We start from the raw sequence: 25,485 nt of genomic DNA on the forward strand, positions 1-25,485 counted from the left end.
GGTTAGGAATGTTGACCTTCTGGTGTTACAGACTGGGAGTGGCACACCAGATCTTTCAGTTTTCATTGATGATGGCTATCAGCATAGACTCTCTGTTTGGGGGTCACCACATTCCTAAGGAACTCAAAAGAACAAAGTTATCATTTTATCACAGTGGGGAGGTACATGCAAAAGCAGGGGTCCTAAAATCTACAAAGCAGTTAGATCTCCTGAAGAGTCCATATCCAGCTGGGTTAGTTTGTCAGAGGTCATTCAAAGTTACAATAGAGTTTCTTTTCTACAATATGGCTTCCCTTATGTCAACCTTGTCTTGAGCCGGTATCATGTTCAGTCAGCATTGAGACTGAAGCATCCATCAAAACAAATAGTTTGGAGCAAATTTCATATCATAGAACCCTATTTTTTTTCCTTTCAACTAAAAAATGGGAAAGCTGCCTGGAAGGACATCTTAGAAAGCCATTGTGCCTCAGAAGCTTAAGTTATTTCAGAGTAGGTTCTGGAAGATGCAAACACTTCATGATTTTGACTTCTTGTTAGACAAAAAGCCACAGAAATTCTTAATGCAAAACAATAAAATTTTCCATTAGGTTACATTTAAACAGCAATTTTGCAAAGGGTAGAAAGAAACAGCAGGTTCCTCAGTTAGACTAAACGGGTTTTGTTTGAAAAAGAAATAATCAGTTCACTGCCTTGGATTTGAAGGGCACATCCTTCCTCAAAATGAATAATGTCACGTTTTATTTTCTCCACATAAATTGCGCTCTAACCACGTGTATCCAGATGAAACCAAAATATGAATAAAATGATTTCTTGGGCTTTTCCTAGATATGTATTTCCTGATACAAACATCCAGTTTTTACATTTGTACTCAATCTATTGCCTGCTGGTTTACATATGGGTAAAGAGCAAGAAATATTCTGAAAAGAAGTTAAATGTTGCAGTCAAAGGCAGCTTTCTTAGATGGCCTAATATTATTTGAATGCCTTTGCCCCTCACTCCATTTCCCCACTCCCAGCTGTCCCTCTGTCAATTTAGCAATTAGAGTAAAAATTATCACAAGTGATGAGTCTTGGAGTCTACCAAGACTAAGATATATAAGCAGTATCCTGAGAGATAGATCGCTTAGGTATATCACTTCTCCTATCTGGTCACAGTTTCCCCATCTACAAATGAGAGGGTGGGCCTTGATAATGTCTTCAGTTCCTCCAACTCTGAGATTTTACATTTCTAAATTCTTGGACAATTTCCCATATGCATCTGTCAATATACATGCTTGGCTGTGAATTCTACCCACAAAGTTTCCAAAGACTTATTGGTCAAGAAAAATTATCTCAAAATAAAACAACCAAAATGCCTATTTAAAACAGGCTTGCATACTGGGTGCATTATATGCTGCAAAACAAAGAAGAAAGATGTAGAACCCTCCTCTGGGAACTTACAATTCATTCTCTGTTATCAGCAAAGATAGAGGGAAAAGTGTAATGACAACACCCAGATGCTGAGAAAATGTATGCCAAGTAAATGCTTTTAGAGTACATATCATAGTTTTGGGATTTTGAAGATTATATTTGTTGAGGATAATCATGAGCTAAATATGGATGAATTTGAAAAAATAATAATGAAGACCCAATTCTTCATGTGTAAAGCATCTCCTTCTGTCTCTGTCTCTACATATCAGCCACGGAGCTTGTTGATACCTGCAGCTCACATTCATGGAGCGGTAGGAAGCCTTTTTACAGAGTGTGTGTGTGAGGCCTATGTATTCCCCCACTTTCTATTTCACATTCTCATAGGCTCTTCTGCATCTCCTTTTTAGTAACTTGAAAAATTACTTGTAAAATTATTTAATCTATCATTCCCAGTAAGTCATGAGAATCATGGGAATGGCAGCAGAGGGTCTTATTTACCTGTGATTTCTCTGCAAATAGCACAGTGCCTAGTACATAGTAAACACTCGTAAGTATCCATTCAGTGGTTGTGTGAATAAATCAATGACAGATAACACCTACTTCCACAAGATTTGAGGACACTCAACATAAAATATACACTGACCATTTTAAGAAGGACATTGGATCAAAAACCATGTAATGGTGGAGAAGGGGAATATAATTTGACTAGAACCCTTGCCTAAAGCTACTTACCACTATTAAACATAACATTTTGGGCCAGCCCTGGTGGCCTGGTGGTTAAATTCAGCACACTCCGCTTTGGTGGGCAGGGTTCGGTTCCCAGGCATGGACCCATACCATTTGTCAGTGGCCATGCTGTAGCGGCGGCCCATATACAAAATAGAGGAAGATTGCCACCAGATATTAGCTCAGGGTGAATCTTCCTCAGGAAAAAAAAAAAGCTAATAAACATAACATTTTAACTCTGGGACTTCTGGCAATTAAGGCATAAAACATAAACATCATTATGAGCATATAAAAGAAGCATACTGTTCTCTGCCTAAAGAGAAGAACATGAAATCAGGACTCTTTTGTAAGTAGCTTGAGGAATAATGACCAACATAATACAAACATCCTCACTCACTTCAGCTGAACTCAGAACACACCAGTTACTTGGGTATCCAAAAGAAAGCATGCCTTGACACACGTTTTTCCCAGGTAAGTTGTGTTTGGCGAGCCTTACCTTTAGCCTGTGTAGGACCCTGTTCTATGCAAATTGTTCTGATCCACAGCTTTTTAGTTGGGAATATTCTCAAGGACGTTGAAATCAAATAAGTGCTTTTCTGATGCAGTGAAATGAGAGAAACCATTTTAAGGCGTTTGTGTCAAGTCGGGAAATTTTCATCATTTCTCTCAGCACATCATTGAAAACCAAATGTCCATTTCCAAATGTTTCACAAATGGTAATAGCTATGAAGAGGCTCATCTACAACTGACACCACTCCAATGCCAAGAGCCCTAATGTCAAGATCTTCATTCAGGGTAGTTTACACATCTGTGAGTAAAATGGAACTCTGCTTTGATGAATTGTTTAACACTGTTTTAGGTAGATTCATGAATGGGAGAAACACATGTCTGTGTTTTAGCACAGTGACTGGTGGCACATAGGAAAACCTCAATATTATTAGTACATGTGTAATTTTATTTAATCCTTTCAGTAACCACGGGACATGAAGGTTATTTATTTCCATCCTACAAATAAAGCAACAGACACATACAGATTAAGCAAACTGCCCAGGTTCACAGAACCAGTAAGTGGCACATTAGGTACTTAAGCCCAACTATTTGAGGGCCTGAATTTCAGGCCCTTTTCACTACGATATTAGTGCCTCCAAAAAATACAAGGTCTGTTGCTTTTTGAAATCCCAGAGCACCTGGCATGAATAACTTGGAAAATGAAAAATACTGCCCTTGACTATGAAGCATAGCTAGCCCTTTAACAAATGACTAACTTATCAAGCACATTTAGTAGCACTGGAAACAACAGAAGCTTCTGGTGATGTGGGCCATGCCTCCACTCAAAAAAGTCTACTGACATGTATCAGAAAGGATGATTTTTGTTGCAAGTAACATAAGTCCCAACTAAAAGTATCCTCAATAATAAGGAGGGTCTGTATTATCTCATAAGATGTGATGCCCAGCGGTAGGTAACTAGAGAGTTAGGATTAGAGTTAATTCAGCATCTCAGCAGTATCATCACTGTAGAGGCCCTGCTGTCTTTAGCATGGCTGATAATATGCCCCTCGCATTCATAATAATAATACTTTTGAATGCCTATTACGTTCTAGACAGTTCTAAATGTTTTACAAGCATTTTAACTTAGTTGGTCCTCTCAACACTCCTATGAGATGGATACCATTATATTGGGGTAGACAGAAACTCTTCATGGACATGAAATAGCTGCAATAGTGCCAAATGTCAAAGCAGACAAAAGGACAACCAGTAATTAAGAGAAGGGGTGTTGTCTCCCATGCACCTCTTCTTCCCAGAAGCCACTGAACAAACTTTCTCTAAGGTCCCATGCTCAAACTAATCACCATCAAGAGGAATGGAAATCATCACAATTATCTTAAGCAAATCATAATTCCCACAAGCTCCTCCAGAATGGAGGCCTCCTCACCGCCCCATTTCTTCAAGCACATAGCCACAAAGGGAGGTAACAGCCAAACAAAAGCTGGGCTCTGATGCTATAGCTAACTTCTTCAACTCCAGCTGTAAAGGAAACATCCTTAGACACATTCAAGGTTGATGGGTTTCTCAGAAAAGCAAGGTGGGCAGGCTGGAGATATTTAAAGGACTTGCTAATTTCCTTGGTAGATACTAGAAAAAGTGTCCTGCTTGAGCAATTGTAGAAGCACTAAAGAAAGCCGAGAACTGAGTTGAAACAAACAAACAAAAAAGCACTGGCTCTTGCAGGAGACAAAGTCAAGGTTTGAGTTTCACAAGTACAGCATGATTTAAAGTAATACCATGTGGAGTTTACAGACGTGAGGAAAGAAGCCCCATTGTGATTGTAAAGAGTGCTGCAAAGCAGGAAACATTCCTGGTGGGCTACATCATGTTGTATTAGGTAGAATTTACTGCATATCTCCCACCACCATGCCTCCAGCAATGGCAGAACTCCTCCAAGCTTCACTGAGATGCACGTGTGTTTTTGTGTAGCAGCTAAAAACATGTGTGTCTTCAGATGTAGGGTGTGTTGTGTGTGTTCATGTGTGTAGAAATTTCCCCAAACTGTATATTCCTTACTGTTATAAGGTGAATTATATCCCCTCAAAATTCACATGTTCAAGCCCTAACCCAGTATCTCAGAATGTGAATATATCTGGATATAGGCCTTTAAAAAGATAATTAATGTAAAAAAATGAGGTCATATGCGTGGGCCCTAATCCAATAGGACCAGTGTCCTTATAAGAAGAAGAGATTGGGACACAGAAACACACACTGAGGAGAGACCATGTGAAGAAAAGGAAGACGATGTCCATCTACAAGCCAAGGAGAGAAATGCTAGAATGAAACCAGTCTTGCCGAAACCTTGATTTTGGACTAGCCTCTAGAACTGTGAGAAAATAAATTTCTATTGTTTAAGCTACTAAGTCCGTGATATTTGCTATGGCAGACCTGGCAAACTAACACACTTAACAATTTGTACAAGATAAAATGAAATTTTATCTTGTATCTTTAACAATTTGTACAAGATATATGAAATGCTTCATATATGGAAAGTTGGCTTTTTACGAATGGCTGGCTCTTCCTTAACTCCTCCTTCCTAAAAGTATTGCAGAATTAAAGATAATGTGGTCAGGGCCGGCCCCGTGGCTTGGCGGTTGGGTGCGCGCGCTCCGCTGCTGGCGGCCTGGGTTCGGATCCCGGGCGCGCACTGACGCACCGCTTTTCCGGTCATGCTGAGGCCGCGTCCCACATACAGCAACTAGAAGGATGTGCAGCTATGACATACAACTATCTACTGGGGCTTTGGGGGGAAAAAATAAATAAATAAAAATCTTTAAAGATAATGTGGTCAAGCAACAGCCTATAGACCAGTTTCGCTATCTTAATTGAATCAGATCAACTCTGCAGCCAGTTGGGTGCATTGTGCAAAAATGAACCATTTAGATTGCCCCAAAACGTGACCCAGATGACTGCTTTCCTTCTAAGCTCTGGCTCTTGAATCCATGAAAGCATTTTGGTTATCAATATGGACTTACCTATTCTTCCCCCAAAGAAATCAGAAGATATCATGGGAGAAATGAGGGGTGAGGTGGAAGTAGTTTATACTAATTGTCTTGCAGAGAAAACCTTGCCTTTACCCTTTTTATTCTCTCTCAAATTTCTTCCTTAGAATTGACGATTTTGGAAGTCATCTCTCTTCTCCTTCCCCAACAGGATTCACTCTCAAGGCTCACCCCCTCTAAATGCCCCTAGGAAAGCCAAATCCCAAATTCCCTCTCCTCTATATAGCAGCAAAACCTTTCTCTCCTCCTCTCAAAACCTGGATGCCAGATGATAATATCAAGGCCCTGAGATCCTAAAGTGAATTTATCTGTGCGTTTCCTCAACAAAAGCCAGTATCTCATTATAAGAAGTTCTGATACCAGCTGTTGAGAGAATAAAATTATTTTCCTATCTTTATAAGAAAAAGAAAGCAAATAAAAGGAAGAAAAAGTGGTTGAATATAAGGATCTTAAATCCTCCAATTTTCTTCTGTCAGAGAAGAGGGGCCAGTGTTTTGTGCCCTAAAGAACTGGACAAGCCCACCAGCCTAGAAAAACTAGGATATGGAAAGTCCCACAGCTCTGCCTGAGTGGGGGTCGCGAATCCCATCCCAGAGACAGAAAAACACATTGCTGTTTTCCTTTTGAATTAACATTAACTTGCATTAAACACACAGAGTAAAATTATATTTAGAAATGTTTTAGCCCTGACTTCTCAGCAGGGGTAAGTGCCTCAATTTCCTGCAAATCATTGTCAAGTGTCTAGACAGGAGAAGTGGAAGCAAAGATAAGAGATCCTGAATTTCAACAGAGGGGCCATCAAGCTAAACTGAACTCAGCTGTGCTTTTTCACTTGGCAACAAGCGATAACCCTCTGATAGCCACATATCTTACATGTTGCCTTTGACTTCTGATAAGGAAGAGGAAAGTGGGAAACAATGATGAGCATTGATGATAAACACCCCTGGCCATGCATTTGCCTTGGTCTTTTTAAGTTAACTGAGGTCCAGAGGAATCCCAAACCCTACAGGCCTTTCTAATATCTGGAGAGGTTTATGAGTTTGAAGCTACGGATTAAGAAGAAGAACAATACTTGAAAGGGTTTGTGACTGGTTTAGCTCCTTAATTTTAAACATACAACTAAGTCAATCAAACATGCTTTGTAGAAATTCCTAAAGTCTCAATACCCTTTCTGAAAGAGGGTTTTACAGTCTCTTAATCTGTAAGAACTAGATGGGACCTCAGAGGTCGCAGCATCCTATACACACACACTAACTACACTAACGGAATAGCTGGGGTCAGCAGCAAAGTTTCTTCCTTTACAAACATTCAGAGGATACCTTCCCTGAGAACTTAATCTCTCAGTGTGCAACAAGAATTGGACGTGTCACTTGATAGGGATTGCATTGAATCTATAGATGGCTTTAGGAAGTATGGACATCTTAACTATGTTAATTCTTCCAATCCAAGAGCACGGAATATCTTTCCATTTCTTTGTGTCTTCTTCAATTTCTGTCAGAAATGTTTTATAGTTTCCGGTGTACAGATCTTTCACCTCTTTGGTTAAGTTTATTCCTAGGCATTTTATTCTTTTTGTTGCAATTGTAAATGGGATGGTATTCTTAATTTCTCTTTCTGCTACTTCGTTGTTAGTGTACACAACAACATTTTTCACAGAAATAGAACAAAGAATCCTAAAATTTATATGGAACAACAAAAGACCCCGAATAGCTAAAGGAATCCTGAGAAAAAAGAACAAAGCTGGAGGTATCACACTCCCTGATTTCAAAATATACTACAAAGATATAGTAACCAAAACAGCATGGTACTGGCACAAAAACAGACACACAGATCAATGGAATAGAATCAAAAGCCCAGAAATAAACCCACACATCTATGGACAGCTAATCTTTGACAAAGGAGCCAAGAACATACAATGGGGAAAAGAAAGTCTCTTCAACAAATGGTGTTGGGAAAACTGGATAGCCACATGCAAAAAAATGAAAGTAGACCCTCACCTTACACCATACACAAAAATTAACTCCAAATGGATTAAAGACTTGAATGTAAGACCTGAAACTATGAAACTTCTACAAGAAAACATAGGCAGTACGCTCTTTGACATCGGTCTTAGCAACATCTTTTCAAACACCATGTCTGACAGGGCAAGAGAAACAATAGAAAAAATAAACAAATGGGACTACATCAAACTAAAAAGCTTCTGCACAGCAAAGGAAACCTTCAACAAAACAAAAAGACAACCTAACAATTGGGAGAAGATATTTGCAAACCATACTTCTGATAAGGGCTTAATCTCCAAAATATATAAAGAACTCATGCATCTCAACAACAAAAAAGCTAACAACCCAATTAAAAAATGGGCAAAAGACCTGAACAGACATTTCTCCAAAGAAGATATACAGATGGCCAACAGACACATGAAAAGATGTTCAAAATCACTATCAGGGAAATGCAAATCAAAACTACAATGAGATATCACCTCACACCCGTCAGAATTGCTATAATTAACAAGACAGGAAACAACATGTGTTGGAGAGGATGTGGAGAGAAGGGAACTCTCATACACTGCTGGTGGGAATGCAAACTGGTGCAGCCACTATGGAAAACAGTATGGAGATTTCTCAAAAAATCAAGGATAGAACTACCATATGATCCAGCTATTCCACTGTTGGGTATTTATCCAAAGAACTTGAAAACACCAATTTGCAAAGGTACATGCACCCCTGTGTTCATTGCAGCGTTATTCACAATAGCCAAGACTTGGAAGCAACCTAAGTGCCCATCAAGGGACGAATGGATGAAGAAGATGTGGTATATATACACAATGGAATACTACTCAGCCATAAGAAACGATGAAATCCAGCCATTTGTGACAGCATGGATGGACATTGAGGGTATAATGCAAAGTGAAATAAGTCAGAGGGAGAAGGTCAAATACCGTATGATTTCCTTCATTAAGTAGTAGATAATAACAACAATAAACAAACACATAGGGACAGAGATTGGATTGGTGGTTACCAGAGGGGAAGGGGGGAGGGAGGAGGGTGAAAGGGTAATTCGGTACATGTGTGTGGTGATGGGTTGTAATTAGTATTTTGGTGGTGAACATGATGTAATCTATGCAGAAATAGAAGTACAATGATGTACACCTGAAATTTTTACAATGTTATAAACCAATGTTACTGCAATAAACAAAAAATTAAAAAAAAAAAAAAAGAATTGGACGTGTCATTTGCCTGATTCATTCTTCATTCATGCACACATCCATCAACTCTTCTTTGAGTCTCTTATCGAATAGGGTAGGGATTAAATGGGTAGGTAGTAGAGTCAGGTTGCCTAGTTTAGAACCCTGACTCTACTACACACTAGCTGTGTAAATCTGAGCCAGCTGTTTAATCTCTTGTGCCTCATGTTCCCTGTCTATAAAAGAGGATGACAAGACTTAAATCTCAGGATTGCTGTGAGGGTTACAGTCAGAGATGCAAAACACTTAGAACAGCGTTTGACACACAGAAAGTATTTAATGAATTTTAATTATCACTATTAAGTGCCAAACACTAGTCTCTAACTAGTCAGAAGAGAAAAAGACAGGTGAAAAGAACTTTTAGGGATGATGCTAAAGAATAGAAATCCACCAACCACTTAAGAATTAAGAAATCAGAAAGAGAAAGACAAAGACCATATGATCTCACTTGTATGTAGAATACAAAAAAAAAAAAAAAAAAAAAAATAAGCTCATGGATACAGAAAACAAATTGGTGGTTGCCAGAGGCAGGGGGTGCCGGGGGGTGGGAGAAAAAGGTGAAGAGGGTCAAAAGGTACAAACTTCCAGTTATAAAATAAATAAGTCCTGGGGATGTAATGTACAGCATGATGACTATAGTTAATAATACTGTATAGCATATTTGAAAGTTGTTAAGTGGATTTTAAAAGTTCTCCTCACAAGAAAAAAGATGTTTTTGTAACTATATAAGGTGACCGATGTTAACTAGACTTACTGTGGTGATCATTTCACAATATATACAAATATTGAATCATGACATTGTAAAGCTGAAACTAATATACAGTAGTCCCCTCTTATCCACAGTTTTGCTTTCCACAGTTTCAGTTACCTATGGTCAACCATGGTCCAAAAATATTAAACGGCAAATTCCAGAAATAAACAATTCATAAGCTTTAAATTGTGCACCATTCAGAGTAGCATGATGAAACCTCGAGCCATCCTGCTCCATCCTGCCTGGGAGGTGAATCATCCCTTTGTTCAGCATATCCACGCTGTATATGCCACCTGCCCATTAGTCACTTAGTAGCTGTCTCAGTTATCAGATCCACTGTCACGGTATCACAGTGCTTGTCTTCAAGTAACCCATATTTTACTTAATAATGGCCTTAAAGCACAAGAGTAGTGATGCTGGTAATTAGGATATGCTGAAGACAAGCTGTAAAGTGCTTCCTCTAAGTGAAAAGGTGAAAGTTCTCGACTTAATAAGCAAAGAAAAAAAATCATATGCTGAGGTTACTAAGATCTATGATAACCTTCATTACAATATATTGTTATAATTGTTCTATTTTATTATTAGTTATTGTTGTTAATCTCTTACTGTGCCTAATTTATAAATTAAACTTTATCATAGTTATGTATGTACAGGAAAAAACATACGATATACAGCGTTCAGTACTATCTGTGTTTTCAGGCATCCACTGGGGGTCTGGGAACATATCCCCCATGGATAAGGGGGGACTACTGTAACATTGTATGTCAATTACACCTCAATTAAAAAAAATTTTTTTAATTAAGAAATCAGACAACACAGTGGTACATATTTGGCTCCTAGCACTTGTCTAGATATAATTATAATGAGCTTCAACAATAACTCGTAAGACAGTGCTAACTTAGGTTAAACTTAGGACAAATAATTCAAGTTTGGTTTGAAGGACTGTGAGAGTTCAAAGAAGAGAGATCACTGTGGACTGAAGGGGCCAGATAAGACTTCATGGAGGCATGACTGTCCTGGGCTATATTGGACAAGTAGGATGTAGACGAGCAGATGGAGAAGGAGGTTATTGCATCAAAAGCAGAGAGGTGGGAACTATTGTGATATAGGCCACACTGAACATCTGTACTAATTTCAGTGGTAGGTCCAGGAAGCAAGCTTGCCGTCATCCTTATTCTCTGCCTTATAACTTAAAGGTGGACCCCTGCACAAGCCTCAGGCTGTCTCCGGCTTCATCTCCTCCAGGAGATCTTACATATCCTCTACCAGGTCAGGCTTTTTCCAACACTGCTGCCCTCTCGTCTCTACCTTGCTCCTAAGCCTTCAGTGTCCACCCCACCTTCAGCCCCATCCCCACTGCTTTCAGGGTATAACCAAGCTCCATGGCTCAATACTCAATGCTCTTCACAATCTGACACTGAACTGTCTTCACTTGTGTCTCCCAGTATACCTTCCCCTCCTTTTTCTCACAATTCTTCCAGCGAAGCCTTTCTTTCCTACTTCTATCAACCCAAACTCCAATACAGAATTACCTCCATTCTCCCCTTAACCATCTAATTCATCATCATGAAGAACAATTTATTTGTGAACTTGGTGAACAATTTATTTGTGAACTTTCTGGTTCTTTGCCAACTTTCTAATTCTTTTAAATTTGTTGCTAACTTTCCAATCTCTTTGCTAACTTCTCTAAGCCACCACATTTTCTCTCTTTTGAGCTCACAGAACATGTGTGTTCCACTCATGAAACAAGCAAATTTGTAGTATTCCTTAGCTGAACTTTTATATTGTTACTTCATTTGGAGGGAGGTTAGCTAATTTTTTAAATGAGATGGTAGTTTTCAGTCTGGCCTGTAAGTTCCTCACGATCAGGACTTGTATGTGATTCTTCTTCTTGCAAGCACAGTAGTTGGTTAATTAATTACTAGAGATGACAGGAACCAGGAACATCAATTTATGAAACTAATTTAAACAACCCAAATGGGGACAAGTAAAGCATAAGAAAAAGGCGGATTTCAAGGTTAGCAGTTTGTAGATCAGGCTCCCTGGAAAATAGACCATGAGCCTCGGAGAGATTTTTGTTGTTGTTTTATTTTCACTTTTGCTTTTGTTTGAGACTCTGAGATTTGCATTCAGGAAGTTATTGCTCTTAGAGCAACATCTCTGGGGCATGAGGCACAAGGGGTGAGGGATGAGGATTGGACAGAGGAAGAAGTAAGTGGTTGAACTGTGATGTAGTTGTAACAGAGCCTTCAGTCAATTTCATGGGGAGCTCTGGAGCTGGGATGACCCTGATATTGTCCCAGTTGAAGCAAAGGGGCCAGGCCTTGGACGTCCACTTAGACCACTCTTTGGATGTGGGCTATACCTGGGGAAGGAGAATAATTTGGGCAAGACAACTGCTTTTGGCAATTCCTGGGGAGGGATGAAGCCATGAATTGTCAGGAATCAACGCTCCTAGCAGCTGGCAGAATAAGTGCCTTGGTTCTAAAGTCCGAGTCTGGTGGTATACCACAGTATCCACTACAGTTGGGTAACATGACAGCATGAGCTTTTGGCCTTCTCTTCTTAACCTCTGTGTTTGACACTCAGCTCCACCTGCAATCATTCTGTTCTCTGGCTATTATGTCCTACATGCCTGACCTGACTTAAACATGTTCATTTGTAGATCAAAAGCCTAGTCCTTCATAAGTCCTCCCTTCCTTGCAGTTTCTTGTTCCACTTATCAGAAAGAAGCTATCAAAAACTGCTTATTAACTGGACCAGGTTTTGGTCAGTGTCCAATCATTAGCACTTGCTCTGGAATCAGATAAGTAACTGTTCCAACAGTTGATTTCTGGAATTTCAAGTGGAGATCAACCTTCATGGGATCCATCGGAGGCAAGACTGGAAGGACAGCTTTGGGGTTTCAGCACTTCCCAGAAACACCAGCTGACCAAACACTTAGAAATGTCAAGAAGCCAACAGCAGGGTAGAGCTGTCTTAACATGAAGAAAGTAAAACTGATTTAGCAAAGAGTAACAAGAGACAGTCTAAATTAATCTGCTGATTCATGACCACCTTGAAAGGCTGTTGCTTCCACGTGGGTGGCCCTCCCACGAAACCATCACCCCTGCCATTTCTCATCTTTAGATCTTTTGTTATTGATGATGATGATAATTTGAGAAATTTAACAAATACAGAAAAGAACCAAGAATAATAAAACAAACATTTAGATGTCCTCTTCCCAGAATTCACTATCGTTAACTTCTTGCCATATTTGCTTCTGTGTTTTTTTAATTTAAAAAATTATAGGTATAATTCAAATTGCCTCTGTTCCTCCTCTCCATAGGCAAAGAGGATCATGATTTTGATGTGCATCTTTCCAGTTCATTTTTATTAATTTTAAACGCATATGTTAGTATCTGTGAGAATACAAAATATTGTTGTGTATGGTTTTTAAGTTGGCATAAATGGTATACTATATCATACTATAATTTGCTTTTCTTCATGAACTCTTTTTGAGAATTTTTCATATCACTATTTATAGATTTAGCTCATTTTTAACTGCTTATGATAGTTCATCAAAGAACCATACTACATTTTATTCATTTGTTCTCTATTGATGGACGTTGAAGTGGCGTCCAAGATTTTCCTTTTTGTGCATTTTTTTCTTGACTTCCTTGACAGCTGAAAACGAAAGAAATGTCTTTGTTTTTTTAAAAATTTCTAGCTGAGATTGACCAGGCCTCCAGAGAAGAATTCCCACTGTATCTTTGTTCTTTGTCCCTCTGCCTCAGCCCTGACAAATACCAGGTGCTGGTTTCTAGAAATCACATTGTTTTCTGAGTTGGCCATGCCAACAGATTTAATTCCTAGCCAGACCTAAGGAACACATTATGGAAGTGACAAATATGGGCAAAGTGAACACAGTTCATTGGGCCTCAAAATAAAATTGGAGCTACTTCTGAGAATTTATCCCAAGAAAATAATTCAAAGAAGGAAAAAATCTATACACATGAAGACTTTTATTATAGAACTATTTTTTTAATGGGGAAAAATGAGAAATAACCAAAATAATCAACAATGGGGGTCCTTATATAAATAATGGTGTATCAATTCAATAGAATATTATTCATTCTTTTACACTGATGATCCTAAAAACCATGTTTTAAGTGGAAATATATGAAATTGCTCTATCTAGTTCAAAATAGATGAATATCAGCACTTTCATGTAATCCAACTTTGGAGCAAAAGAGGAAAACAGATGATGGTATAACGTTAGATGAAAAATGCAGAAAGAAAATTACATCTACAGTATGTAAAAGTACATCTGCATTTGGACAAGAACTTGAAGGAAGCACAACAAAAGTAAAAATGGTTATATTGAGGAAGGAGAGTGAGAGAGAACTAAAACTTATTAAACTTACATATGCAAGACTTTATAAACATTCTTTTAATACATACACACACACACATACATACATATAGGAAGCTTTTATTATTTCCACTTATAGATGAGGGAACTGTGGTTCAGAGGGATTAAGTAACTTGTTCAGTGTCATAAATTGATAGAGTGGCAGAACTAGAATTTGCATTCAGGCCTCTTTCATTTCAAAGCTTGTGCTCCACCCATGTCCCTCTCTGGGAAGATGAAAGAACCGTCTTTTCCTTATAGTTGTCATATTATTATTTGTGTAATAAATGGAAATTCAAATTAAAAATTCCCACATGGGGCAAGGATAAGGAAGACGGGTTGTGAAACATCTCTCCCTGTTCCTACACGGTCCAGAGCGACAGAGCACTTACTAGAACAGCTCTGTGATTTTCCAAGCTTGTCCTTAGGGTTCCTGGTGTAGAACAGAAGGCTGCTGGGAAGAGGGTGACAGTCAACAGGTAGAGCTGATTGAATTGGGATAAGCCATGTACTGCCTAAGGCCACTTGATCAAAGCTCTTGAACAAAGAGACTTCAGCTATTATGCAACACTATCCGGAGCGAGCTCAAACCATTTGTGGGTATGTGGATGTTCTCAGGAAGACGACTCTGATTTCCAGTCTGAATCAATGAACAGAGAAGTGCTGGGCCGGGAGTTAAGACTTCTGGGTTCCTTAATACAGCAGACATGTTCTTGGGCAAGTTACCGACGTTCTCAGGTTTCTTCTCTGCAACTTGAAAGAGCTTACCTATTCCAGCACTAAGTGTTTCTCGGGCTTTTTTTCCTTCCCAGAGAGAAGAGTTCTACAGTCCGCTACCTGGAGAAATCACGTGTCAGATGTCTGAGTGTTGAAGGAAGCGCTTTATTCTTCTTACCTTCACTTTTTCAGAAAAGGGGAGACTTCCACCAATACTTCTGCTTTTCTCTCCACCCACTAATGTGATCACTACCTCCCTGCCTGGTGAATTCTCAGAAAGGCCACGTCCTGGATCTAGCGCGTGGAGATACATTCTGCCACAAAGGTTGAAAACAGGCTCTGTCTGCTGTCACTTCATTCCACCTGCCAGCAAGTGGGCTGAGCTGCACTTTGTGCTCCCCTCTTAGGCAGAAAGCATGCCAGGTCAGGCTGTGGACCTGCCTCCAAGGGAAGACCTGGAGACTCAGCCCTGTCCTCAGCATTCTCCCGCGTTACTGGCTATAGCTCTCCAGGTAACTGGATGGCTAAATGTCAGCTATGCAGACTCCAGAAAGGGAGGGCATCAAAGTTTAAACTTGGGATATAGGGAGAAGTAGTGGGAAGCCCCATTACAACTTCAATCTGTATATTCCAGCATAGAGTGCCGGAAGTCTCAAATTTGGGAGTGTATAAAGCTGATCCTGGAATTTAATCTTCCCCAAGGTCCTTGTATCTGTTTGTCACTGGTAAAGAACCAGAAAAGAAAATGAATGGATAATTGGCATCCCCAAACTTCAACTACAGAACCAGAGTATGGAAGAAACACCAGCCCAGGATCAGGTATAATCTCCTCATCAAACTGTTATTATAAGAATAAGAGAACAAAGGGGTCAGAAGAAATACAGAAGAAAAGTGGATGGCAGAACCGAAATAACATTTCTGCAATTGAGCTTTGCGAGGGACAGCACTGAGTTAAAATAAGAATGCCGAACTCTGAACTCCAGGATCTAAGGGGAGCGAGATGTGGGTGAGTAACCCAAAGCCAAGCCAGGGATGTGTCCTGGTTCCTAGGGCACCAACACACACGTCAACAGAGCAGAGGTAAAAGATATAACTCAGTTCACGGGACTGCTTTGGGAAGTGGGGGAGCAGAATGGGTAGAGGTGGACTGTCTTCCATCTCAGAGTATCTGAAATGAAATGCCACCATCACCACCTCTAAAGTACATGAACATAAGAAAAGCTAAACATTCACACTCTCAGTTTTCCTAACTGCAGAACAGGAATCATAGTAGCCCCTGAACAGGGTTGTTGGGAGTATTTAATGACATAATCCATGTAAAGTATTACCATATCTAATGCTCTAAAAACATTGGGCTCCCTTCCTGACACACTAGGTTCCAAGAGGGCAGGGGCCTGCTCTATTTGCTAATCGATGGATCCCCAACGCCTAACACAGTTTCTCAGAAATATTTATTGTTGTTATTGACATTGTGGTATTGAAGAAAGGACATTTGTACTTTGTAAGAAACAACATTTGTACTTTCTTCAGCCTCCACAGAGCACCTTCCCTCTCATTTGAAGCCAGCTAAATACATTGCAGAGGGTGAGCCTACATCTTTCCCATCTAAAAATTTGTTTTTTCCCTGCTGCTTCAGGAACCATTGCTGTGTGGAGAGATGGGAACTAACCTCAACCAACCCAGCTGGAGTCTCAGTCTGATTCTTGTTACCCTAGATGCGCCAGCAAGGCAGCAGGCTACACACTTGCCCTGATTTGATTTGGTTAATTTGATTTCATTTGATTGATTTTCACATTTCTTTCTTATTTTCACTCCATGTTTCCAAAGTTTAAGGGAGAGAGAACAATGAGGTACTAGGAGATGACCTCCAGAGTGAGAATAACTGCCCTGACTTGGTTGGCAGTGGCTGGAGAGGAAGGGGCCCCTGTTGGAGTAAAGACTAATGGAAGAGATGCTTTTTACAATTTAAATAACTTACTTTTCAAGAATAAAATTTATCCACTTTCTTATAGCCAGACTAAACAGTTGGTGACAAGGGGTTTTGGTCCTGGAATCTTGCCAATTAGAAGGAAAACTGAGTTTCATTCGTGGTAGACCAAAGCTAGTCACCTAATCAAGTTCCTAGTATCACTTAGGACCTGAATTCTAGGTAGACTGTAGGTAGATTCTTTCCCATTCACTAATTCGCTATCTTGTAGCCCCTGAGTTGCCCCAATCACACAACGTCTTTGGTGGCCAGTCTCTAGGTGACCATCTGCAGGCTGGTGTACCATCAGGAGCATCTTAGATGATTAGCAGATGTTCAGTCAAGTTTAAACATTGAGGTTGTCTGTCTAGACAGCTAGTCAAACTTCTTCGCATCTCCCATGAGCCCTGCCCTGACCCTCCCTCCCTCCAGCTGTGGAGATGACTGACATTTTGGAAACCTTCGAGACATGTACTTTCTAAACATGGAGTCTTGAAGGGAGAGAATGAGAGAGCTGAATGGGGACCATAGGACCCCACTAGAGAAGGTTCACACCTGAAGGAACTTGTTCAAAGTCCCACAGTCTGCGGCAGAATAAGAACTTGAGCTTAGATCTTGGGACTCCAAGGCTAGTCTTGTTTCCACTAGATGACTTGGATATTGAGAAATACCTTACCCTTTTCCCACACCTAACAGAATATTGATTGTCTGTGAAAACAGGATTTATTAAGCCATATTCTGCACCTGCCAGTGGTTATTATAAGCACTTAGAGGCTCCCATCCTTTAGAAGCACATTTCTGAGCTGTCAACAATCCTCCAGGAGACAATTGGTCATAAGCATATGGAAATAAACTCTGTATTAGTTTGTTAGGGCTACCTTAACAAAATACCATAAACTAGGAGGCTTAAACAATAGAAATTTATTCTCTCATAGTTCTGGAGGCTAGAAGTTCAAAATCAAGGTGTTAGCAGGGTAGGGTTGGTTCTTTCTGAGGGTTGTGAGTGAGGATCTTTTCCAGGCCTCTCCTTGGTTTGTAGATGGCTATCTTCTCTCTCTGTCTCTTCACATTGTCTTCCTTCCATGCATGTCTGTCTCTGTGTCCAAATTTCCCCATTTTATAAGGACATCAGTCTTAGTGGATTAGGGCCTACACTTAATCAAAGACTCTATCTCCAAATAAGGTCAAATTCTGAGGTACTGGGGTTAGGACTTCAGCGTAGGAATTTTGGGGGGATACAATTGAATCCATAACAAACTCTAGATCAGAGTTTGTTACAAATTCTCTAGAGCAGGAAGACTAAATATGCCCCTGGAGCCCCTCTTACTCCCATAGTAGACATGACAAATTTTCCATGGTCCTCTTTACTCCTGAGTCTTTAAGGACATCAAAATCCTTTTCAATACAACACTCCAAGAAGCCACTACCAATTTATTAGCATTGCATACAGAGAGGAGACCAACAGGCCAGCTCTCCTCTGGTGGTGCAGGCTGGCCTCCACATAGGGCCAATCCTATAAGTAGCCTAGGAAAATCTCTTCACTGCCCTATTGTCCCATCCTCTCCATTCCCTTCTCACATCTGATCTCTTACCTCTTACTCCAGGATTCAGCTTAAATGCACCTCTCCAAAGAGACCTTCCCATAGAAATCTTAGCTACCTAAATGAAGGCCTAAATGCCTCCATTATTCTCCATCTCAGATTTTTGTTTGCTTCTTTCATATCATTTACCATGACTTGTAATTATTATTTGCTTGTGGACTTTTTTTTTTGGTGAGGAAGATTGGCCCTGAGCTAACATGTTGCCAATCCTCTTTTTTGCTTGAGGAAGATTGTCCCTGAGCTAACATCTGTGCCAATTGTCCTCTATTTTTGTATGTGGGACACCGCCACAGCATGGCTTGATGAGTGGTGTATAGGTCTGCACCCGGATCCAAACCAACGAATCCCCAGCTGCTGAAGTGGAGCCCGTGAACTTAACCACTATGCCACTGGGCGGGCCCCAGGGACTTTTTTTTAACAGTCTTGCCCACTGGAATGTAAGCTCCTTGAAAGTAAGGGTTACAGGGGCTGGCCCCATGGCGTAGCGGTTAAGTGCGTGCGCTCCGCTGCTGGCGGCCCATGTTCAGATTCCGGGCGTGCACCAATGCACTGCTTGTCAGGCCATGCTGTGGCGGTGTCCCCTATAAAGTGGAGGAAGGTAGGCATAGATGTTAGCCCAGGGCCCGTCTTCCTCAGCAAAAAGAGGAGGATTGACATGGATGTTAGCTCAGGGCTGATCTTCCCCACCAAAAAAAAAAGAAAGTAAGGGTTCCATCGGTCTTGTTCAACATTTCTATCACCAGCATACACTACACACTCAATAAATATTTGTCGAAAGGAAATAGGAAAAAAACAAAAGAAACAAAGAGAAAAGAAAAAGGTGGGGGGAGAAGAGGGCAGGGAGAGGCTTTGACGACTGGCTACAATACAGAGAGGCATAGTGATTGGTTGGCAGTTTTTTTTGGCGAGTGAGGTACTCCTCTCTGTGTGTCCAATAGTGGATCCATCTTTTCCTTTGCCCAAGGTCTTGCCCACAAAATAGGAATATCTCTTCTCAGAAGTATTGGTGGTGGGGGAGGAGTGGGAGACTTCTGCCCTTCTCTCTACCTCTTTTTGGTCCTCCCCTGGGAGGAGGAGTGATTTATCTGCTCACTGAGGTGATCAGACTCAGGTGTCCACTGTCTGCTAGTCTCTACTTGGAAAGTTAATGATTTGAAGTCACCGTGTGCCTGGGGTCCAATCTCTGTGCCTCTCTCTCCAGCCTCTGACCTCAGGAGGATGTGAAGGTGGTCATGTCATCCATGTGGCTGGCTGGAGGGGTGTCTGCTGTGCAGATCCATGTTATGCATGTTCATCCCAAGATCTAGACTTAGGGATAAGGAATAGAATGCTCACCAGGCCCTGTCAAATCACATTCTTCTACCAGCTTTGCCAATTTATGATATGGATATTTTGATCCCTATCTTCCTTGGATGTCTATTTCTCAAAAAACTTAGAACTCGGAGGGGAGAAGGGTGAGTTTAATTACTCCCTCAGAAACTCTACTACATGAAGAGAAAGAAAGATATTGCATAATACTAGATCTACTTTTTGCAGTACTAGAAACCTAGCTGGTAGAACATGTAGGCCTCTTTGGCAGTCTAACAAATGTCCAAGACCACTCTTTTGGCCTCATGCTTCTTCCTTAGACTCTTCCTGAGCTTGTAATGAGAGCTCCAGGACACCTCATGGATCAGAAACATCACAGTAGACATGGAGAGGAAAGGCTTGTGGAGCTGGATGAGGTCATTTCAGAAGGGGTCTGGCTTGCTATAGGACAGATTTATGGATAAGCACCATCAAGATGGATGTCAGGCCCTCTCACGACAGACGTCCCCATCAGATACTAAGAACATTAACTCAAAAGTACAATATTTTTCAAAGTGATTTGCTGCAGCACTTTATGGGATGTGAGAATACTGCTTATGTTGTGAGGAATTTGGGAATGCTTTTAGATATGGAGGCCACCAGTGTCTGCAAGGATGCACAGAGCTGTTCATATAGCACAGTTTGCTTTTACATTCCAGGTGTGAGATGCTTTTCTAAACACATAAGTGAGAAAGACTGAGGACATTTCATAGAAAAAATAAAATTATTTCCAAAAAAAAGAGACATGGAGTTATTCTTTTTAAAGGATCTCCATTAACTTGTGGCATTAGGTGACCCATGACAAAAGAAATTCTCTGCCTCTCTAAAACAGCTCAGCCTATGACTCGCCTTACCCATAAGCCTTCCCTGATGATCACGGAAAATAGTAGCTTCCCTGACCTCTCATCCCCTTGGCGCTTAAAGCCTGTTCCATTCCATTGGCATTCTTCATCTAATATTTAGGGTGGTCAGTCTCCACAGTTAGTCTGTCAACTCTTTAAAGAAGGAAATTATATCTATGTCTTACACATACAGTACTACTGCATCATCTAACATTTTGTCCTAGAGGCATCAGAAGCAGATTAAACAGTTTGATTTTTTTTTAATGGTACATTCCACATGCTAAAAAGAGGTCACATTCACGAATTTAACACTTGCAGCATGCCTGATGTAGGCCAGGAACTATTGCAGGAATTGAAGCTACCATGATATGGCGGATGATGAGGATAACACTAACACCACTAATATTAATAATCATTATAATAGCTAACAGCTACTGAGGGTGTATAATACACCAGGGACTGTTCTAAGCACTTTATGTCTATTATCTCATTTAATCCTCATAGCAACCCTATGAGGTAGTTGTTATTATTAAGCCCATTTTTCAAATGAGAAGACTGAGGCACAGAGAGAATAACTGCAACATGGTCCCTGCCCTTGAGTAGTTCACCATCTGATGGGCAGTCAGAATGTAAAATGATGATGATGATGATGATGATGATGGTATTCATAGTATTAATGATAATAGTAATTTAAATACAGTTGTAAGTGAAAAATTGGAAGGCCATACATAAGACAGAAGATGTGCCAACTGTATGAGTGGTGTGTGTGTGTGTTTGTGTGTGTGTATGTGCGTACGCACATGAGAGAGAGAAGACGCAATTAAAGTGTAATAAAGCAGTTGCATCAAATGACTGAGTGCTTCTTTTCTTCATAAATGTAATGGGTGTGACCCAGTGGTGTTGACGAATGTTTAACAACCAGATTTCCAGGTGTAGTTCCTGATGAAAGTTGGTTGATATTTTCATTTACATTAATGAGTAAGATGAAAGTGAAATAAATAATGAGAACATATATCAAAACTTCATTTGTTTGTGAAGGATGTAACTTCTTTGTTGAATCAGGTAATAGTTTTCAAACGTTGGAAGAATATTTTCTCAATTTTTTTCTGCTATTCACAATGTAAAAAGACTATATACACAACACACTCTTAAGTTAAATCTGTACTATTAATATTTCTCTATCATTTTCTTACTATAGACCACGGGTTAGCAAACTATAGTCCATGGGTTCCTATTTTGGTAAAGCTCATTAGCCTACTAGTTTTTTTCCATTTTAAAAGAATTATAAAGAAGGAGGAGGAAGAAGGGGAGGGGACGGAAGAGAAGCCACAGTAACAGAGACTATAAGTGCTCAGCAAAGCCTAAAATATTTACTATCTGGATCTTTATAGAAAAAGTTTGCCAACTCTTGGTCTATATAATCAGCAAAACAATAAATCAAGCCTTTCATTTTGTAGCATTGCTGATCTCTGTAGTATAAATATTCCCTCCATTGTTGATTTCAAGCTAATAATATAATGCAGAGTTAACAAGAGATGCACCATCATATAGTATTTCCACCACATGGAAATAATAGACATAAATAATCTCAAGAGCATAGATAATCATAATTAGTGAAATAATTAGGAAGTGATGAGTTTTTGTATTTATTACCTTTAAAATATATTTTATTCCACTGTAAATTTATAGAATTTTATTTTTAATAATGTCTGTTTTTAACAACTGCCTCACAAAATTCATGAAATTGTAATAATTGCCTCCTGCAAAACAAAATGAGCTGGCCCCATCATATCACGTTGTAATCAGAGAAGCATCTGGTTGCCCTTGATGTTAATGCTGACGCTACCATAACCCATGTATTCCTGTAAAGTGGGCAGGTCTAGCTGGTAGAACATACTAAGAATATCCTCTAAGAGGATGTTCATTTCAGGCTTGTTTATAATTGTGAATATTTTAAAAAATCTAAATATCCACTCATAGAATAATACATAAATAAAACATTGTATACTTGTATTATGGAATATTTGTAGTATGGAATTCAAATTATGCCACAATAGTAATGCATTATCTAGTTCTATATGCATCAACATGGATAGATCTCAAAAACAAAATGTGTGAAAAGGAAGTTTCAGAAAACTATGTATGGATGATGCAATTTTTGTTGCTTTAAAAAACAAACACAACCTATATATCGTTTATGGATATATCCAGTATGGTAAAGGTATAAAAACACGGATGGGGAGGATACCTCCCAAACTGTGTTATTAGTTGCCCCCGGGGGTAGGAAGAACAAGAGAAAAGTGGGACAGTATGAGTGAGCAAAAAGAAGTTAAACTGGATCTATTTATAATGTTTTACTCATTTTTTAAAAATTAAGTGAGTAGAACAAATGTTGGCAATTACTAGTACTATATGGTAGGAATAAAGATGTTTGTTAAATTATTATCTGATTAAAAATTATACAAATGTAATTTAAATGAAAAACCTCTAAATCCAATTTAGAAGACTCAAACCTATCACCTTAGGTCCTGGGTTATCTGGTGTGCATCCAAAGAGTTTCACTTCCCTCCCACAAGATCTAAGCAAGATGAAGACACAAATACGTTCCCTGCTGGTAGAGCACAAAGCAGGATCCATTTTCAACCTACAGCAGCCTGCATACTGCAGATTCTTCACAGATGTGTCATCTTATTGTAATCAACATGAAAATATTTTGATTGGAGTATTTGGTTTACAGGTTGGATTCTGAATAATAATCCCCCACCCAGTCATAGTCCAAAGTACAGCAAACACTCAGACCTCCCATGGCCAAGCTTGGTGGGGGAGCCCTGTCTTTCCTCACACAGGATTCCCTTCCTTTGCTATGTTCCAAAAGTACAAACCTAGTGGTGCTTGCTCATCATGCTCCAAGATCCAGACCTGTTTGCTCTTACCTGAGAACTCATATTGAGGGTGGGGTCTCCCAGACACTGCCAAAGAAACACCTGTTTGCCACAGATGCCTACACACTGGAGTCCTGGTCATTCTGGAAATATGCACCCTAACAGGGTCATGAGCTTGGGACGTCTCCATGCCCTACTTGTTGCTGCCGTGTACACCAAAGCCAGAGCCTAGGGCAACACTGAAGGAAATCCCAGCAGTGCAAAGAAATGTGGCTGGGCCTGAGTGTCCTGCTCGCTTTGATGACATGGCAGCTGTTGCAAATCACTGATGCAAGGTGATAGTGGTAGTCTAATTCTGGCCTGTTTAGATTCATGCCCACCATCCATGTTGTAGATCTATACTTTGACACCAAGATTCATGAGTTAGGACAAGTTTTAGTGTGTCTGTCACCCCACAGATCCTTTTGACCACTAGCCCACTGGCCCCATCTCATTCTACCACCAGAATGATTTTATTTCATAAATAAATGATTTATTTATTTGGAATGATGTGTTCCTACTCCAGGGACTTGGCAAAGACCAACTTCAATCCATCCAGATGGATTTCAATTCTTTTGGGTGGCTGGGAAGGCGAGTTTCAAGTACTTACCTTCCAAAGGTTCTTAAGCTCCAAATGCAAATTTACCCACCATTTTCTCTAAACTTCCAAGCTCCTATAAGAGTTCCTGTAAAACAAACACTAAAATATTTAAAGGCACCAGCTCCAGAGTAAGGGGTTTACTTGCACTTTCTCATTTAGTCCTCACAACAACCTTAGGAAATGCATATTCTTCATTAGTCCCATTTTACAGAGAGGGAGAATAGAATCCTGAGTGGTTCAATTAATTCCCAAAGCCACACTCTAAGTGGCAGAGTCAAGACTCACATTCAGAAGTGCTAACGTCCAATGTGAGCTGCCTCACGCATCTTCTCGGTGCCATTTCTCTGCGACTTCACTCTCTGGGCCTCTGCACCCTTTCTTAGTTGCACTGTTAAACCTCTGGGTCATTTCCAGTATCCGGACTCCAGTTGGAGGGAAAGTATTTTTAATTTTTAAATTATTATGAAATAGTGATTATACACAAAAGAATATATGTGACACATATGTAAGTTGTGAAGCATAATAGTCAAGCTAGAACAATACCAATACAGAGGATTGCTCCTGCCCAATCCTATCCTCCTCCTTCCCTCTACTCCCCAAAGCAACCATTACTGAGTTTTAGACTTATCATTCGCTATTTAAAAAATGTTTTATGTATGTGTTCCTGAACAATATATGGTTTCATTTTGTCTTTTTAATAAACTTTATAAAAATAGGATACCCTATGTCATCTTTTGTGACTTTTTTCACTATATTATTGCATCAATGTACAGATGGATATTTGGAAAAGATTGATTGGTCTGATAATACCAAGTATCAGTAAGGATTTGGAGCAACCTGAACTGCTTGTAGTAGTGTAAATTATTACAAGCACTTTGGAAAATAACTGAACGTTATTTCGTAAGATTGAACAAATGCATTTACTACTTCCCACAAATTCCTCTCCTAAGCCAATACACCAAACTCTTGCATACACGCATCAGAAGACACATGCAAGAATGTTTTTAGCAGATTGCTCATATGGCAAATACTGGAAGTGAAGTATCTTTGATCTTGGGGATTACTCCTATACTCTATTTCTGAACTAGGCAACATATTATTTGCTGTAGGAAAAGACAAGAAAAAGTCATTTTATCTGTTTCAATAATAGCAAAGCAATTTGAATTAATACTAGGTTAATATATGGCATTTATGGTTACAACATATATTTAGGGTAAACATTTTTAAAATGCTAATTTCTAACTCTTGAAACTCAATAGGGTTGATGTCATCATAATTTAGTAGCAAGTTCTCTGCATTCATTTGTCACAGGTTGAAGGGAGTGGAAGAGGTGACAGCAGAGGCAGATTGAGGGGAAATGCAAAGCTTATAGATTTCAGACCCCTGATCACCACCCTCTCCCAAACTCCGCCCCCCCTC

The sequence above is a fragment of the Diceros bicornis genome, chromosome 1, assembly GCF_020826845.1.
Source record: "Diceros bicornis minor isolate mBicDic1 chromosome 1, mDicBic1.mat.cur, whole genome shotgun sequence".
Taxonomy (NCBI): Eukaryota; Metazoa; Chordata; class Mammalia; order Perissodactyla; family Rhinocerotidae; genus Diceros; species Diceros bicornis.